The following is a 19151-nucleotide window of genomic DNA, read 5'->3' as shown; positions in this document are numbered from 1 at the left end:
ATGTAAGAATTTAATTAAAAAAATATAAAAATTTAATTAAAATTTTAATAAAATTATAAAGACAATTAGAGTAATTAAACCATTCCTAAAACATCTTCCGTCAAAGCTTAATCTTATTAAAAATTTATCTATTTTAATGAACCTAGATATTGAGACATGCTTAATTTAAGAAAGGAGAAATACAAATATAATCAAAAGCATGATAGAATCATGGAAGGTATATACTATAAATATGACTTGTATAATAATGAAGCAGAAAGTAAATATTATCAACCTGCATTAATCCCAAAATCTTTTCTAATTTGATATTATTATTGGATTTCGTTATTGTCAAACATTCAAACTACTATATGTATTGAACTATTGAAGTCTACTTTCCTTTTTTTTTTTTTTATCTGGCAATAGTTTTCTAAGTTGGATTGTGCATTGATATAAATTATAAGTAATGAAGAATGTAAATTTATGTGTTGGCTTTCCCTAATAAGCTAATATCTTTCCCTAGTAAATTGCCATAGAGCATAAATGAAAAACAAAGTAAATCTATATTTTGGTTAAAAGATTTTCCTCTTAACACTAATAAGTATTAAGAGATCCAACCCATAATACTAGTCGGTTCTCAACAGATTTCACATTCATCTATAACAGAAAAGTAAAAATCATCAACTTGAAATTACTAACTATAAAGAATTGTCAGAATTAATTACTATTGTGCTATTCAAATTCAATTCAGCTCTTCATGTTTCATTGCTTGCTCCCTTACTGTCACCGTATTAACACCTCTCCCAGTCAACACAGTCAACAAACCTAAAAAAAAGAAAGAGGAAACCTTTGAGTTCTGAATAATATATTCCATTAACTTATTCATGTGTATATTTCTTGACATGTAGTTGAACTAAAATTAATTGGATCTAATTCAATTTTAAAAGTTAGCTTAATAAAGAATGTTAAAATTATATTTAACAAATATATCATATTTTCTAAAACATCTAAAACTGAATATTTAAAATTGAATATACAATATACATGTGACCTAACAAATATAAAATAGAATCTAATACTATATTATAATTAAACAATTTAAAAGAAAACTTAAAGAATAGTGAAGATTGAACATAATTTGCAGGAATACACATCAACGGGTATATAACTATTGTAACTTATTGTGTCACTATCAATTTAAAACAATGCAATATCTTGTGTTACAATTCATACACAGAGACACATAGTTCCATGCAGAGTATACAACCAACACCTTGAAACAAGGTTTCTTGTGTTAAAAGCCATACAAAGATATACATACTCTAAGAATTAAACCCATAAACAACTAGTAAGAGAAACTAACATATACCTTTAATTTAAAGATAGGGTGATATGTATTTGATTGTAGCATTGAAATGTATAAACAATAACTGTGATTTGTGAAGCTAACATTGTTCATTCATCAGCATTGTTATATGGAAAAAAATTTTCAGTCTTTTCACATACCTTATCAACTAGGTTTACTTGAATCAGATTGATGATTAGGTCCCCGATAATAACCACGTGTCCCAAAATACTCTTCATACTGATAATAATATAAAAAAAAAGGGTTAACGATTACACCAATAATCAAGAATTATAAAATAAAGAAAAAAAGAGAACTGGTTTGGTTTGAATTGAATTGAGAGTTTCACCTGTGTAGCAAACAACGACCGCCCAGGTTGAGATTGATAGTAGCTTCTTCTTTCTTGCTGGTTTGAAGAACCTGAATTAGAATTTGAACCCCAACTCCAAGGAGTAAGAAAAGATTCATCGTTCTGAAGAAAAGATGTCAGACGAGGATCAATCTCCACTGCCTTCGCCGTTGCGGCATCACCATCACCACCAACGGTTGTGCTTTCTTCCACAGGAGACGCCGTTGCGGCACTACCATCACCACCAACGGTTGTGCTTTCTTCCACAGGAGACGCCGTTGCGGCACCATCATCACCACCAACGGTTGTGCTTTCTTCCACAGGTGACGTCGTTGCGGCACCACCATCACCACCAACGGTTGTTCTTTCTTCCACAGGAGAACCACTTTGTTGTTCTTGGTTCTTCTTGTTCTTAGCTTCTTGCTCTTGTTCTTGCTTCTTCTTGTTCTTTGCTTCTTGCTCTAGTTCTTGCTTCTTCTTGTTCTTAGCTTCTTCCTCTTGCTCCTTGATTATTGTCTCCAGCGATGGTGGAGGCTGCTGATTCTCTTCTTCCGACACCGGTCTCCATGGATCATACCTACTTCTAGAACCCATTAATACCGATTAGATAATAATATCAATAATGCTGTCTAATAAGTAGATATATTATATGATGATTTTGTTCGTTTGGAAGCTTAAAATGTCAAAGGAACATTAAGAGTTTCAGAATGTAAGGAGGGAAATGAGTAAAAAAGAAAGAAAATGAATGTTGATACTATTGTCTATTTTTTTTAGGTATTTATACGTACCCATATAATAAAAAAAAAATTGTAGACAAATAACAAAATGACATGTGGATTCACGTGGATATTTAATTTTTTCTTAAAAAAAATATACAATATTAATATTTTTATTAAAATATTTTTATATTTTAATAAAAATAAAAAAATATATTTTTATTTAATTTTATAAAAAAAATATATTAGACTAAACTATCCATTTAAATTAATTAAAATTTAAAATTAAACCAACTTTAATTTTAAATTTTAAACAATTTAAAAAATAAAATAAAAACACATTTAATTATTCATACACACTAAAAACAATTGCTTCAATCTTATTAATGTTTTTCGTAAACCCTAATTTCTCATAATCATTTATACAAAATAAAAATCTAAAAAATTAAAAAAAATTAAAGAATTTTTTCATCTTTTGGATATTCTCACCAATCGTTCACCCTCTCAAAAATGTCTTTCAATATCAATTCTTACACTCAAACTCTCTCTTCTTTCTCACTGCCACTAATCCACTGGAGTCTCACTCGACTCTGGTCTCCTTCACATTTGCCCGCGTCTCGTCGTTTGTCTCGTCTTGTTGCTGGCGTTTCAACGTCTCCCGACCTTTCTAGGGATCCTCGTCGCCAACAACAAAAGCAACTCGTCGAGTAATACTCTTGTACTTTGTAGTTTGGAGTTGAAAAAAAAAGGAGTCTAAGTACTTTGGAGTTGATAAATTTTTCCATCAATCTTTGACTTTGTACTTGCGGTAATACTCTTGTAGGTTGAAAAGATCTATGGCCCTGAAATATTTCACAGTTGCAAAAATGATACTTCAAGTAAGCATTAAAGAAACCATTATTAAATCTCTGAATCTGCATATGCTATTGTGTTTCATACTTTCAATCATAGAGCTTTTTTCTTCTCTCGTTTAATTTCAAAATCTTCTACAGAATAGTGAGGCCATGGTTTCAATTGACATGTTAGTTGGTCCATCTGAAGTTTTAGTCATTGCAGATAAGCATGCAATTCCTTCTCATGTTGCTGCTGATTTGCTTTCCCAGGTTCAATGAGTTTTTAATATGCTCTTATTTCCAGATCTCTTACGCTTTCTTTCTACATTACTCATATCCTATGCATATAATTTATGATTTCTAAGCTGATAGCCAGGTTGTTCTTGTAACAGCTGACCACATAACTTTTAGCTTTTGTTTCTTTCCCTTTCTCTAAACATTTTAGTTCATGATGAACCTTATTTTTTCACTCTTCATTGAAAATCAATCTTCAACTAGTAGAATGGTCCCAATTTCCCAAAGAGTCAGGCCTGACTATCTGTACATTTTCATCCTAAACATTAATAGCTTAGAATGCATGAACTCTAAAGAAGGATTTTGTTAATAAATATTCTGAAAATTTTGATTTTCAATATAAAAAGGGTGTTCTAAATACACTTATTAATCCATAAATAAAATATAAGTTGATATTATGTTGTATATCTTAAATTTATAAGTAATACAACACTTTGTGTAATGAGAACAAACCCTTTCTTCATATCAGACAGACAAAAGTATAAGTAGTTGTGAGCTATATTCCTCAACAAATTCATGCCAGAAGCTAGCTAGCTGGTTTATGCATGGCTGTCAAAGATAAATAAAAAAATGAAAGAAAAATTTGCAAAAACTATTACTAGTTTATCTGGCAAAAAGAGCAATGGATCATCACTAATGTATAGGACTCCACTTAAAAACTAATATTCACTTGAAATATAATATTTGGGGATACGCAATCTTTTGGCAAAATAGTTTAGTATAATCATAAAATTAGACATGAGAAGAAAAACATCTATATCAAGACTCGATGATATCTTAATGAAAACCTAATGATTCAGGCAGTCTTTAGCAAAAGGTAACAATAGCTTCAATTATGAATATTTCGCATCCAAGATCCACCTTCTCATTACTATCAATGTTAAAACAGTGGTTAACCTCACAATCGAGTTGCTTTTGTGGTTGGCAACGAGGAGCCTTGGAAAGGCTGAGAGAGCGTTGAAACGCCGGCGAAAAGATGAACAACGAGACGCCGGAAAGTGTGAATGAGACGAGAGTCGAGAGTCGAGAGTCGAGTGAAAATCTAGTGGGCTAGTTGCAGTGAGTGAGAAGAGAGAGTTTGAGTCTGAGAATTAAGAATGAAAGACATTCCTTAAGAGGGTGAAAGATTGGTGAGAAAATTCACAAGATGAAGAAGTTCTTTAATTTTTTTTAGTTTTTTAGATTTTTATTTTGTATAAATGACTATGAGAGATTAGAGTTTGTGGGAGCATTAATAAGATTGAAGCAATTGTTTCTAGTGTGTATGAATAATTAAATGTGTTTTTGTTTTATTTTTCAAATTATTTAAAATTTAAAATTATAAGATTAAAGTTAATTAAATTTTAAATTTTGATTAATTTAAATAGATAGTTTGGTCTAATATAAAAAAAAGATATTTATGTCTTTTTATAAAATTAAATAAAAATATTTTTTTTATTTTTACTAAATTATAATAGTGTCTTAGTAAAAGTATTGATATTGTATATATTTTTTTAAGAAAAAATTAAATACTGACGTGGATAATATAATCCACGTGTCATTTTGTTATTTTTCTATAATTTTATTATATCGGTACGTATAAATTTATCATTATATCGAAGTAAACATCATTTTTTTATAAGGATTTTCTTTGGTTTATAAATAAATTTCATTTAATTATTACTTCTCTGTTTGATTTAATGGGAAAAATATTTATTTTATCGCACAATCTCTCCTTTTTTTTGGTTCAAATGGGAGAGGTTTTTTATATGGGAGTCACTTAAATAAAGACGTTTAAAACGTCTTTTTTTAAAGATATTTTTTATTAATTAAAATTTAACACATATAATTAATTAAATTGTGTTATTTTTGTTAAAATTAGGCCAAACAAATTAATTTGACCAAAAAATGGTGAATTAAATCTTGAATCGAACTAAATTAATATTATTTTTTATAAAAAATAACTACAATATCCTTATTATAAAAAATGAATAAAATACTCCTATTATATATATATATATATATATATATATATATATATATATATTAAAAACTTTAAATCCTAACCCTATAACGGCGGAGAAGTAAATGATTTAGGATTCTCAAAATTAATATTATATAATAAGAATATTTTAATCATTTTCTATAATAAGGATGTTGTAGTCATTTTTTATAAAAAAAAATAATAGTAATTTAGATCAATTCAAGATTTGATTCACTATTTTTCGGTCAAATTAATTTGTCTGACCTAATTTTGACAAAAATAACACGGTTTAATTAATTATATGTATTAAATTTTAATTATTAAAAAACATCTTTAAAAAAACATTTTAGACGTCTTTATCTGAGTGACTCCCTCTTTACATTTATGAATTGTGATCACATATTTTTTTCAAATATGATATCTTCCCCAATTTTCTTGTACCGTAAATATATTGATTTTAGGTTAAGTACGATTTTGATCCATAAGGTAGGGGCTGAAAATGTTTTTTGTTTTCGGCCTTTTTTCGCTATAAAATGGTCCCAAAGGTTTTAGTTTGTTTTAAAATCGTCCTTTTTACCAAATTTTTTATTTTTATTACCAAATTACCCCTAACTAAAAAATTATAAAATAAAATTAAAAAAATAAGAAAGAAAGGAACGACGAAGGGGGAAGAAAGAGAATGGGGGTGGGGGGAAAGAAAGAGAATGGGAGGGGGCGGGGGAGAGGGAAGAAGGAAGAAGGGGGAAGGGAAGGTAGCACTGCCACGCTGCTGTGCCGCCACCTATGATGGAGAGAACGGAAGGGAAAACAGCCACACACACAGATGAAGAGGGGGGAGGGAGACAGAGAGCAAGGGAGAAGAAAGAGATCGGAAGGAAGCGGGAGACCGCGTTCAGCGCCGCGCTCACCATTTCTGCTCCTCCTCCTCGCTCGGTCGTCGATGTTCCTCGCCATTGTTGCTTTTGCTTCTGCTTCAACTTCTGTTTTTGCTTCTGCTTCTGGTTTTATTTTTGTTGTTGTTCTGATTTCATTATCCATTGTTGTTGTTAGTGTTGTTCTTCTAGTTATTTACTTATTGTTATTTCATTGTTCTTGTTGTTTCACTGCTTTTTGCTACTGCATTCTTCTGCTGCTTCTGCATTCTGCATTTATCTGCTTCTGTTTCTGCATTTTGGGGAAGAAGGGAGAAGGACATTTTTGTCTGAATGACAATTTTAAAACAAATTGAAACCTTTAGAACCATTTTGTAGCGAAAAAAAGGATAAAGACAAAAAAATTTTCAATCCCTACTTTAGGGACTAAAAATCGTGCTTAACCCATTGATTTTAATTACTTAATTGTATATACAGAGAATTTTATATTAACTTCAAATTTTATTGATCAATGATGCAGTTTTGATTTTTATTTTTTAAAAATTTAATTTAAAAGTAGTATTAATTTTATTTTGGCATACATAGTCGTTAATTAACTTTTTCACATGGAAAAGCAGTGTATGTTTTACTTGCTTTTTCTATATTAATTTTAATAATATATATAATCTAATAATTCCATTATTTATTGATTTAATTAAGATAACTTTAAAATATGGTATCTAAAAATAGTTTCACTATATTATAGTTGTCAGAACTGAACTGGTGATCGAATTGGTCAAGTTATTGGATCACTGGGTTATTGGTTCAACCGATGGATCACTGGTTAAACTGATTGACCCAGTCCTATCTAAATAAAAAATAAAAATTAGTCAAAAATTTAAAATTAAAATTTTAAATACATATTTTCATTAATATTTTAAGAACATCTAGCTATTCTAAAATAATATGAAATAGGAATAATAAGTATTTTGTTAATTTTATTCTATCATAAATATTTTTATTTTGTTTTTATATTAAAATAACTATTATTTTTTTATTTTAATAATTTATTAATTAGTTTATATCTATTATACTATTATATACTATAAGTATTTATTAAAAAATAATATTAATAGATATTATATAATTATGAAAAAATAGAAATATAATTAATTTAAAAATGAATGAGTTTATAACTAAAATTAAAATAAATTAAGTAGAAGTAAACTATTTGATGAAATATATCTATATGATTTATAATTTGCAAATATTAAAATAAAAAATGAATCAGCTCAGTGGCAAACAAGGATAATTTTACCTTGAATAACAAGGGTTCGAACCCCAATTCACAAATTGATGAGCGGATAATTTATATGCTTTTTGGCATTGTTTTTACATAGTTTTTAGTATGATTTAGTTAGTTTTTAATATATTTTTATTAGTTTTTAAATAAAAATCACATTTCTGGACTTTACTATGAGTTTGTGTGTTTTTCTGTGACTTCAGGTATTTTCTGGCTAAAAGTTTACTATGAGTTTATGTGTTTTTCTGTGACTTCAGGTATTTTCTGGCTGAAATTGAGGGACTTGAGCAAAAATCAGATTCAGAGGTTGGGCTGCAGATGCTGTTGGATTCTGACCTCCCTGCACTCAAAGTGGATTTTCTGGAGTTATAGAACTCCAAATGGCACGCTCTCAATTGCGTTGGAAAGTAGACATCCAGGGCTTTCCAGCAATATATAATAGTCCATACTTTGCCCGAGTTTAGACGACGCAAACTGGCGTTCAACGCGAGTTCCATGCTGCATTTTGGAGTTAAACGCCAGAAACAAGTTGCAAAGTAGAGTTAAACGCCAGAAACAGGTTACAAACTGGCGTTCAACTCCAAGAGAAGCCTCTACACGTGTAAAGCTCAATGCTCAGCCCAAGCACACACCAAGTGGGCCCCAGAAGTGGATTTCTGCATCATTTACTCATTTCTGTAAACCCTAGAAACTAGTCGAACCCCAATTCATGAACTGATGAGCGGATAATTTATATGCTTTTTGGCATTATTTTTACATAGTTTTTAGTATGATTTAGTTAATTTTTAATATATTTTTATTAGTTTTTAAATAAAAATCACATTTCTGGACTTTACTATGAGTTTGTGTGTTTTTCTGTGACTTCAGGTATTTTCTGGCTGAAATTGAGGGACTTGAGCAAAAATCAGATTCAGAGGTTGAAGAAGGGCTGCAGATGCTGTTGGATTCTGACCTCCCTGCACTCAAAGTGGATTTTCTGGAGCTACAGAACTCCAAATGGCACGCTCTCAATTGCGTTGGAAAGTAGACATCCAGGGCTTTCCAGCAATATATAATAGTCCATACTTTGCCCGAGTTTAGACGACGCAAACTGGCGTTCAACGCGAGTTCCATGCTACATTTTGGAGTTAAACGCCAGAAACAGGTTGCAAAGTAGAGTTAAACGCCAGAAACAGGTTACAAACTGGCGTTCAACTCCAAGAGAAGCCTCTACACGTGTAAAGCTCAATGCTCAGCCCAAGCACACACCAAGTGGGCTCCAGAAGTGGATTTCTGCATCATTTACTCATTTCTGTAAACCCTAGTAACTAGTTTAGTATAAATAGAACTTTTTACTATTGTCTTTACATCTTCGGATCAAATCTTTGATCAGTTTTAGGCTATCTTAGACCTTTATGGGAGCTGGCCATTCGGTCATGCCTGGACCTTCATTACTTATGTATTTTCAACGGTGGAGTTTCTACACACCATAGATTAAGGTGTGGAGCTCTGCTGTTCTTCATGAATTAATGTAAAGTACTATTGTTTTTCTATTCAATTCAAACTTATTCCTATTCTAAGATATTCACTCGCATCCAAGAACATGATGAATGTGATGATTATGTGACGCTCATCATCATTCTTACTTATGAACGCGTGCCTGACAAACACTTCCGTTCTACATGCAAACAAGCTAGAATGAATATCTCTTAGATATCTAATACAGAGGACCGAGTCCGAGATATTAGAATCTTCGTGGTATAAGTTAGAACCCATGGACGGCCATTCCTGAGATCCGGAAAGTCTAAACCTTGTTTGTGGTATTCCGAGTAGGATCTGGGAAGGGATGGCTGTGACGAGCTTCAAACTCGCGAGTGCTGGGCGTAGTGACAGACGCAAAAGGATAGTAAATCCTATTCCAGTATAATCGAGAACCGACAGATGATTAGCCATGCAGTGACAGCGCATTGGACCATTTTCACAGAGAGGATAGGATGTAGCCATTGACAACGGTGATGCCCTACACAAAGCTTGCCATGGAAAGGAGTAGGAATGATTGGATGAAGACAGCAGGAAAGCAGATGTTCAGAGGAACGAAAGCATCTCTATACGCTTATCTGAAATTCTCACCAATGAATTACATAAGTACCTCTATCTTTATTTTACGTTTTATTTATCTTTCTATTAGTAAATCTCTGTAACCATTTGAATCCGTCTGACTGAGATTTACAAGGTGACCATAGCTTGCTTCAAGCCGACAATCTCCGTGGGATCAACCCTTACTCATGTAAGGTTTATTACTTGGACGACCCAGTGCACTTGCTGGTTAGTTGTGCGAAGTTGTGACAAAGTGTGATTCACGTTTGAGAGCACCAAGTCTTTGGTGCCATTGTTGATGATCGCAATTTCGCATACCAAGTTTTTGGCGCCGTTGCCGGGAATTGTTCGAGTTTGGACAACTGACGGTTCATCTTGTTGCTCAGATTAGGTAATTTTATTTTATTTTTAAGCTTTTTATTTCTTATTTTCGAAAAATACAAAAAATTTTCTTCTTTTTTTGTTCTTCCCAAAATAATTTTCGAAAAAAAAATCCAAGAAAAAATTAATAAAATCATAAAAACCAAAAATATTGTGTTTCTTGTTTGAATCTTGTGTCAAATTTTAAGTTTGGTGTCAATTGCATCTTTTTAATTTTTCTTAAAATTTTCGAAAACTCATGCATTTGTTCTTCATGATCTTCAAGTTGTTCTTGACAAGTCTTCTTGTTTGATCTTCATATTTTCTTGTTTTGTGTCTTTTCTTGTTTTTCATATGCATTTTCAATTTGTTAGTGTCTAAAGTTTGAAAATTTCTAAGTTTGGTGTCTTGCATATTTTTCTTTTCTTAAAAATTTTCAAAAATAAGTCTTGATGTTCATCTTGATCTTCAAAGTGTTCTTGGTGTTCATCTTGACATTCATAGTGTTCTTGCATGCATCATTTGTTTTGATCCAAAATTTTCATGCATTGAGTCTTTTTGATATTTTTCTCTTTCTTCATTAAAAATTCAAAAATCAAAAAAATATCTTTCCCTTATTCACTCATAAATTTTCGAATATTTGACTTGACTTTTTCAAAAATTTTTAAAATCTAGTTGTTCCTTATGAGTCTAATCAAATTTTCAATTTAAAAATCTTATCTTTTTCAAATCTTTTTCAAAAATCAAACCTTTTTCATTTTTCTTTCATATTTTCGAAAATTTCAAATTAATTTTCAAAATCTTTTTCTTATTTTTAGTCCATATTTTCGAATTCAATGCTAATAATTAATGTGATTGATTCAAAAATATTAAGTTTGTTACTTGTCTAATAAGAAAGGTTCAATCTTTAAATTTTAAAATCAAATCTTTTTATTTCTTGTTAGTCAAGTAATCAACTTTAATTTTCAAAATCAAATCTTTTTAAAATTCTTTTTCAAATCTTTTTCAAAATAAATTTCAATGATATCTTTTTCAAAATTTAATTTCAAAATCTTTTCTAATTTCTTATCTTTTCAAATTCGATTTTCAAATCTTTTTCAATTAACCACTTTACCTTTTGTTTGATTCTTATCTTTTTCAAAACTACCTAACTAACTCTCTCTCTAATTTTCGAAAATCCCTTCCCTCTTTTTCAAATTTCCTTTTTAAGTAACTAATTGTTTTAATTTTAATTTAATTTGATTCCAATTTTAATTTTCGAATTTTAACTTTAATTTTAAAATATTTTTATTTTATTTTGTTTAATTTTCGAATTCTTCTCTTTCTCATCTCCTTCTATTTATTTATTCATCTACTAACACTTCTCTTCCACCCAAAATTCGAACCCCATCCCCCTCTCTGTGTTCGAATTTTCCTCTTCTCCTTCTTATATTCTTCTCTTATTATACTTGCATAAGGAATCTCTATACTATGACATAGAGGATTCTATATTTTCTTTTGTGTTCTCTTCTTTTTCATATGAGCAGGAACAAGGATAAGAACATTCTTGTTGAAGCTGATCCTGAACCTGAAAGGACTCTGAAGAGGAAGCTAAGGGAAGCTAAAGCTCAACTCTCTAGAGAAAATCTGACAGAAATTTTCAAAAAGGAAGGAGACATGGCCGAAAATAATAACAATGCAAGGAAGATGCTTGGTGACTTTACTGCACCAAATTCCAATTTATATGGAAGAAGCATCTCCATCCCTACCATTGGAGCAAACAATTTTGAGCTTAAACCTCAACTAGTTTCTCTGATGCAACAAAACTGCAAGTTTCATGGACTTCCATCTGAAGATCCTTTTCAGTTCTTAACTGAATTCTTGCAGATCTGTGACATTGTTAAGACCAATGGGGTTGATCCCGAGGTCTACAGGCTTATACTTTTCCCGTTTGCTGTAAGAGACAGAGCTAGAGTATGGTTGGACTCTCAACCTAAAGATAGCCTGAACTCTTGGGATAAGCTGGTCATGGCTTTCTTAGCCAAGTTCTTTCCTCCTCAAAAGCTTAGTAAGCTTAGAGTGGATGTTCAAACCTTCAGACAGAAAGAAGGTGAATCCCTCTATGAAGCTTGGGAGAGATATAAGCAACTGACCAAAAAGTGTCCATCTGACATGCTTTCAGAATGGACCATCCTGGATATATTCTATGAAGGTCTGTCTGAGCTATCAAAGATGTCACTAGACCATTCTGCAGGCAAATCTATTCACCTAAAGAAAACGCGTGTAGAAGCTCAAGAACTCATTGATATGGTTGCTAATAACCAGTTCATGTACACTTCTGAGAGGAATCCTATAAGCAATGGGATGCCTCAAAGGAAGGGAGTTCTTGAAATTGATGCTCTGAATGCCATATTGGCTTAGAACAAAATATTGACTCAGCAAGTCAATATGATTTCTCAGAGTCTGAATGGAATGCAAGCTGCATCCAACATTACTAAAGAGGCATCTTCTGAAGAAGAAGCTTATGATCCTGAGAACCCTGCAATAGCAGAGGTGAATTACATGGGGGAACCCTATGGAAACACCTATAATCCCTCATGGAGAAATCATCCAAATTTCTCATGGAAGGATCAACAAAAGCCTCAACAAGGCTTTAACAATGGTGGAAGAAACAGGTTTAGCAATAGCAAACCTTTTCCATCATCTACTCAACAACAGACAGAGAATTCTGAGCAGAACCCATCTAGCTTAGCAAATATAGTCTCTGATCTATCTAAGGCCACTTTGAGTTTCATGAATGAAACGAGGTCCTCCATTAGAAATTTGGAGGCACAAGTAGGCCAGCTGAGTAAAAGGGTCACTGAAACTCCTCCTAGTACTCTCCCAAGCAAGACAGAAGAGAATCCAAAGAGAGAGTGCAAGGCCATTGATTTAACTAAAATGGCCGAACCCAAAGAGGAGGAGGAGGACATGAATCCTAGTGAGGAAGACCTCCTGGGACGTTCAGTGAACAATAAGGAGTTTTCCTTAGAGGAACCAAAGAAATCTGAGGCTCATCTAGAGACCATAGAGATTCCAATGAACCTCCTTCTGCCCTTCATGAGCTCTGATGAGTATGCTTCTTCTGAAGAGAATGAAGATGTTACTGAAGAACAAGTTGCCAAGTACCTTGGTGCAATCATGAAGCTGAATGCCAAATTATTTGGTAATGAGACTTGGGAAGATAAACCTCCCTTGCTCACCAATGAACTGAATGCATTGGATAGGCAGAAATTACCTCAAAAGAGGCAAGATACTGGCAAATTCTTAATACCCTGTGACATAGGTACTATGACCTTTGAGAAGGCTCTGTGTGACCTGGGGTCAGGAATAAACTTAATGCCACTCTCTGTAATGGAGAAACTTGGGATCTTTGAGGTGCAAGCTGCTAGAATCTCATTAGAGATGGCAGACAACTCAAGAAAACAGACTTATGGACAAGTAGAGAGGACGTGTTAGTAAAGGTTGAAGGTCTTTACATCCATGCTGATTTCATAATCCTAGACACTGGGAAGGAAGAGGATGAATCCATCATCCTTGGAAGACCCTTCCTAGCCACAGCAAGAGCTGTGATTGATGTGGACAGAGGAGAGTTGGTCCTCCAACTGAATGAGGACACCCTTGTGTTTGAAACTCAAGGATCTCCTTCTGTAACCATGGAGAAGAAGCATGAAAAGCTTCTCTTACTGCAGAGTCAACCAAAGCCCCCACAGTCAAACTCTAAGTTTGGTGTTGGGAGGTTCCAACCTTGCTTTGATTATCTGTGAGGCTCCATGAGAGCTCACTGTCAAGCTATTGACATTAAAGAAGCGCTTGTTGGGAGGCAACCCAATGTTATTTAAGCATATCTACTTTATTTTATTTTTGTTATTTCGTGTTTTATTAGGTTGATGATCATGTGAAGTCACAAAAACTACTGAAAAATCAAAAACAAAATGAAAAATGGCATTAAAAACAGCACACCCTGGAGGAGAGCAGTCTGGCGTTTAAACGCCAGAAACAAGCATCTGTCTGGCGTTTAACGCCAAACAGGCACCAAGCTGGCGTTTAATGCCAGAAACAGGCATCTACCTGGTGTTAAACGCCAGAAACAAGCTACATTTGGGCGTTTAACGCCAGAAACAGGCAGCAGTCTGGCGTTAAACGCCAGGATTGCACAGCAAGGGCGTTTTACATGCCTAATTGGAGCAGGGATGTTAAGTCCTTGACCCCACTTGATCTGTGGACCCCACAGGACCCCCACATTTTCTTTTCTCCTCTTCACACCTTTTCATAACACTCTTCCCCAAATATCCCTCACCAATCACCTCAATCACTCTTTTCCATCACCTCTTTACCACTCACATCCACCCTCTCTTCCCCATAAACCCTACCTACCTTCAAAATTCAAACTAATTTCCCTCCCAAACCCAACCCTAATGGTCGAACCCTACACACCCCCTCACTCCTATATAAACCCCTCACTCCTTCTTCATTTTCACATAACACAACCCTCTCTTCTCCCCTTGGCCGAAACACACACATCTCTCCCTCTCCTCCATCTCTTCTTCTTATTCTCCTTCTTTCTCTCCTCTTTTGCTCGAGGACGAGCAAACATTTTAAGTTTGGTGTGGTAAAAGCATAGCTTTTTGTTTTTCTATAACCATTTATGGCACCTAAGGCCAGAGAAACCTCAAGAAAGAGGAAAGGGAAGGCAATTGCTTCCACCTCTGAGTCATGGGAGATGGAGAGATTCATCTCAAAGGTCCATCAAGACCACTTCTATGAAGTTGTGGCCAAGAAGAAAGTGATCCCTGAGGTTCCTTTCAAGCTCAAAAAGAATGAGTATCCTGAGATCCGACTTGAGATCCAAAGAAGAGGTTGGGAAGTTCTCACCAACCCCATTCAACAAGTTGGGATCCTAATGGTTCAAGAGTTCTATGCAAACGCATGGATCACTAGGAACCATGATCAAAGTGTGAACCTGAATCCAAAGCATTGGCTCACCATGGTTCGGGGGAAATACTTAGATTTCAGTCCGGAAAATGTAAGGCTAGCGTTCAACTTACCAATGATGGAAGAGAACGCACGCCCCTACACAAGAAGGGTTAACTTTGATCAAAGGTTGGACCAAGTCCTCATAGATATATGTGAGGAAGGAGCTCAATGGAAAATTGACTCAAGAGGCAAGCCGGTTCAACTAAGAAGCCATGACCTCAAACCAGTGGCTAGGGGATGGTTAGAGTTTATTCAACGCTCAATCATTCCTACTAGTAACCGGTCTAAAGTTACTATAGACCGGGCCATCATGATCCATAGTATCATGATTGGAGAGGAGGTGGAAGTTCATGAGATTATACCTCAAGAACTTTACAAGGTGGCTGACAAGTCCTGCACTTAGGCAAGGTTAGCCTTTTCTCACCTCATATGCCACCTCTGCAATTCGGCTGGAATTGACATAGAGGGAGACATCCTCATTGAAGAGGACAAACCCATCACTAAGAAAAGGATGGAGCAAATAAGAGATCATGGACCTCAACATGAGCATGAGGAAATTCTCCACCATGAAATCCCTGAGATGCCTCAAGGGATGCACCTTCCTCCACAAAACTATTGGGAGCAAATCAACACCTCCCTAGGAGAATTAAGTTCCAACATGGGACAACTAAGGGTGGAGCACCAAAAGCACTCCATCATCCTCCATGAGATTAGAGAAGATCAAAGAGCCATGAGGGAGGAGCAACAAAGGCAATGAAGAGACATAGAGGAGCTCAAAAGCACCATTGGTTCTTCAAGAAGAGGAAGATGCCACCCTCACTAAGGTGGACTCATTCCTTAATCTCCTTGTCTATTTATTTTACTATTTTTCGATTATTGAGCCTTATGTTTTAATTATGTTTGTGTCTTTACTATATGATCATTAGTGTTTAAGTGTCTATGTCTTAAAGCCATGAATGTCCTATGACTCTATTACCTCTCTTAAATGAAAAATGTTTTACAAACAAAAGAACAAGAAGTACAGGGTTTCGAATTCATCCTTGAAACTAGTTTAATTATTTTGATGTGGTGATAATACTTTTTGTTTTCTGAATGAATGCTTGAACAGTGCATATGTCTTTTGAAGTTGATGTTTATGAATGTTAAATATGTTGGCTCTTGAAAGAATGATGAAAAGGAGAAATGTTATCTGATAATCTGAAAAATCATAAAAATGATTCTTGAAGCAAGAAAAAGCAGTGAATAAAAAAGCTTGCAGAAAAAAATAGAAAAAAAATAGAGAAAAAAAAAAAGAAAATAGAAAAAGAAAAAGCAAGCAGAAAAAGCCAAAAGCTCTTAAAACCAAAAGGCAAGAGCAAAAAGCCAATAGCCCTTAAAACTAAAAGGCAATGGTAATAAAAAGAATCCAAGGCTTTAAGCATCAGTGGATAGGAGGGTCTAAAGGAATAAAATCCTGGCCTAAGTGGCTAAACCAAGCTGTCCCTAACCATGTGCTTGTGGCGTGAAGGTGTCAAGTGAAAACTTGAGACTGAGCGGTTAAAGTCAAGGTCCAAAGCAAAAAAAAGAGTGTGCTTAAGAACTCTGGACACCTCTAATTGAAGACTTTAGCAAAGCTGAGTCACAATCTGAAAAGGTTCACCCAGTTATGTGTCTGTGGCATTTATGTATCCAGTGGTAATACTAGAAAACAAAGTGCTTAGGGCCACGGCCAAGACTCATAAAGTAGCTGTGTTCAAGAATCAACATACTGAACTAGGAGAATCAATAACACTATCTGAACTCTGAGTTCCTATAGATGCCAATCATTCTGAACTTCAATGGATAAAGTGAGATGCCAAAACTATTCAAGAGGCAAAAAGCTACAAGTCCCGCTCATCTGATTGAAGCTAAGTTTCATTGATGTTTTGGAATTTATAGTATATTCTATTCTTTTTATCCTATTTGATTTTCAGTTGCTTGGGGACAAGCAACAATTTAAGTTTGGTGTTGTGATGAGCGGATAATTTATACGCTTTTTGGCATTGTTTTTACATAGTTTTTAGTATGATTTAGTTAGTTTTTAATATATTTTTATTAGTTTTTAAATAAAAATCACATTTCTAAACTTTACTATGAGTTTGTGTATTTTTCTGTGATTTTAGGTATTTTCTGGCTGAAATTGAGGGACTTGAGCAAAAATCAGATTCAGAGGTTGAAGAAGGACTGCAGATGCTGTTGGATTCTGACCTCCTTGCACTCAAAGTAGATTTTCTCGAGCTACAAAACTCCAAATGGCGCGCTCTCAATTGCGTTGGAAAGTAGACATCCAGGGCTTTCCAGCAATATATAATAGTCCATACTTTGTCTGAGTTTAGACAACGCAAACTGGCATTCAACGCGAGTTCCATGCTGCATTCTGGAGTTAAACGCCAAAAACAGGTTGCAAAGTGGAGTTAAACGCCAGAAACAGGTTACAAACTGGCGTTCAACTCCAAGAGAAGCCTCTACACGTGTAAAGCTCAATGCTCAGCCCAAGCACACACCAAGTGGGCCCCAGAAGTAGATTTCTGCATCATTTACTCATTTCTGTAAACCCTAGTAACTAGTTTAGTATAAATAGAACTTTTTACTATTGTCTTTACATCTTCAGATAAGATCTTTGATCAATTTTAGGCTATCTTAGACCTTTATGGGGGCTGGCCATTCGGCCATGCCTGGACCTTCATTACTTATGTATTTTCAACGGTGGAGTTTCTACACCCCATAGATTAAGGTGTGGAGCTCTGCTGTTCTTCATGAATTAATGCAAAGTACTATTGTTTTTCTATTCAATTCAAGCTTATTCCTATTCTAAGATATTCACTCGCACCCAAGAACATGATGAATGTGATGATTATGTGACGCTCATCATCATTCTCACTTATGAACGCGGGCCTGACAAACACTTCCGTTCTACATGCAAACAAGCTAGAATAAATATCTCTTAGATATCTAATACAGAGGATCGAGTCCGAGATATTAGAATCTTCGTGGTATAAGTTAGAACCCATGGACGGCCATTCCTGAGATCCGGAAAGTCTAAACCTTGTCTGTGGTATTCCGAGTAGGATCTGGGAAGGGATGGCTGTGACGAGCTTCAAACTTGCGAGTGCTAGGCGTAGTGACAGACGCAAAAGGATAGTAAATCCTATTCCAGTATGATCGAGAAACGACAGATGATTAGCCATGCAGTGACAGTGCATTGGACCATTTTCACAGAGAGGATGGGATGTAGCCATTGACAACGGTGATGCCCTACACAAAGCTTGCCATGGAAAGGAGTAGGAATAATTGGATGAAGACAGCAGGAAAGCAGAGGTTCAGAGGAACGAAAGCATCTCTATACGCTTATCTGAAATTCTCACCAATGAATTACATAAGTACCTCTATCTTTATTTTATGTTTTATTTATCTTTCTATTAGTAAATCTCCATAACCATTTGAATCCGCCTGACTGAGATTTACAAGGTGACCATAGCTTGCTTCAAGCCGACAATCTCCGTGGGATCGACCCTTACTCACGTAAGGTTTATTACTTGGACGACCCAGTGCACTTGCTGGTTAGTGTGCGAAGTTGTGACAAAGTGTGATTCACATTTGAGAGCACCAAGTCTTTGGCGCCATTGTTGATGATCGTAATTTCGCATACCACGAACCTTATCGAGTTTGACCGGTTCTCTCCGGTCTGAACCTTGTGCGGTCCAAATATCAGACCGGCAATGTACCTTTCACAGATGGTCAATCAGAAAGAACCATCCAAACTTTGGAGGATATGCTGAGAGCTTGTGTTTTGGAGGATATGCTGATCAAAGGCGGAAACCTTTAGAGTTTGAGGAAGGAGCATATGTCTTTCTAAAAGTTGCTCCAACCACCAGAGTGGGAAGGGCCATTAAGACTAAGAAACTGAATTCCCGTTTGAGATCCTGAAGATAATTGGACCAGTGGCTTATAGGATCACTTTACCGTTGCATCTTTCGAACATGCACGACGTATTTTATGTGTCGCAGCTTCGAAAATATACTCCTGACGCGAATCATTTTCCAGAGCCGGAATCGGTTCAAGTAAGAGA

At 34.6% G+C, this 19151-nt stretch overlaps 1 non-coding gene across 1 annotated transcript; it reads right to left on the bottom strand.

Moving 5' to 3' along the window:
• Window positions 1-12118: 12118 nt before the first annotated feature.
• On the bottom strand, window positions 12119-12222 carry LOC148550329 (small nucleolar RNA R71). The gene has a single exon (XR_015893713.1). It is a non-coding gene; the product is annotated as a small nucleolar RNA R71 (small nucleolar RNA).
• Between the last annotated feature and the right edge of the window lie 6929 nt (window positions 12223-19151).

The sequence above is a fragment of the Arachis ipaensis genome, chromosome B7, assembly GCF_059453495.1.
Source record: "Arachis ipaensis isolate K30076 ecotype BB chromosome B7, ASM5945349v1, whole genome shotgun sequence".
Classification (NCBI taxonomy): Eukaryota; Viridiplantae; Streptophyta; class Magnoliopsida; order Fabales; family Fabaceae; genus Arachis; species Arachis ipaensis.
Note: the sequence above shows the minus strand (reverse complement) of the source record. Positions and strands in the feature narration are given on the sequence as shown.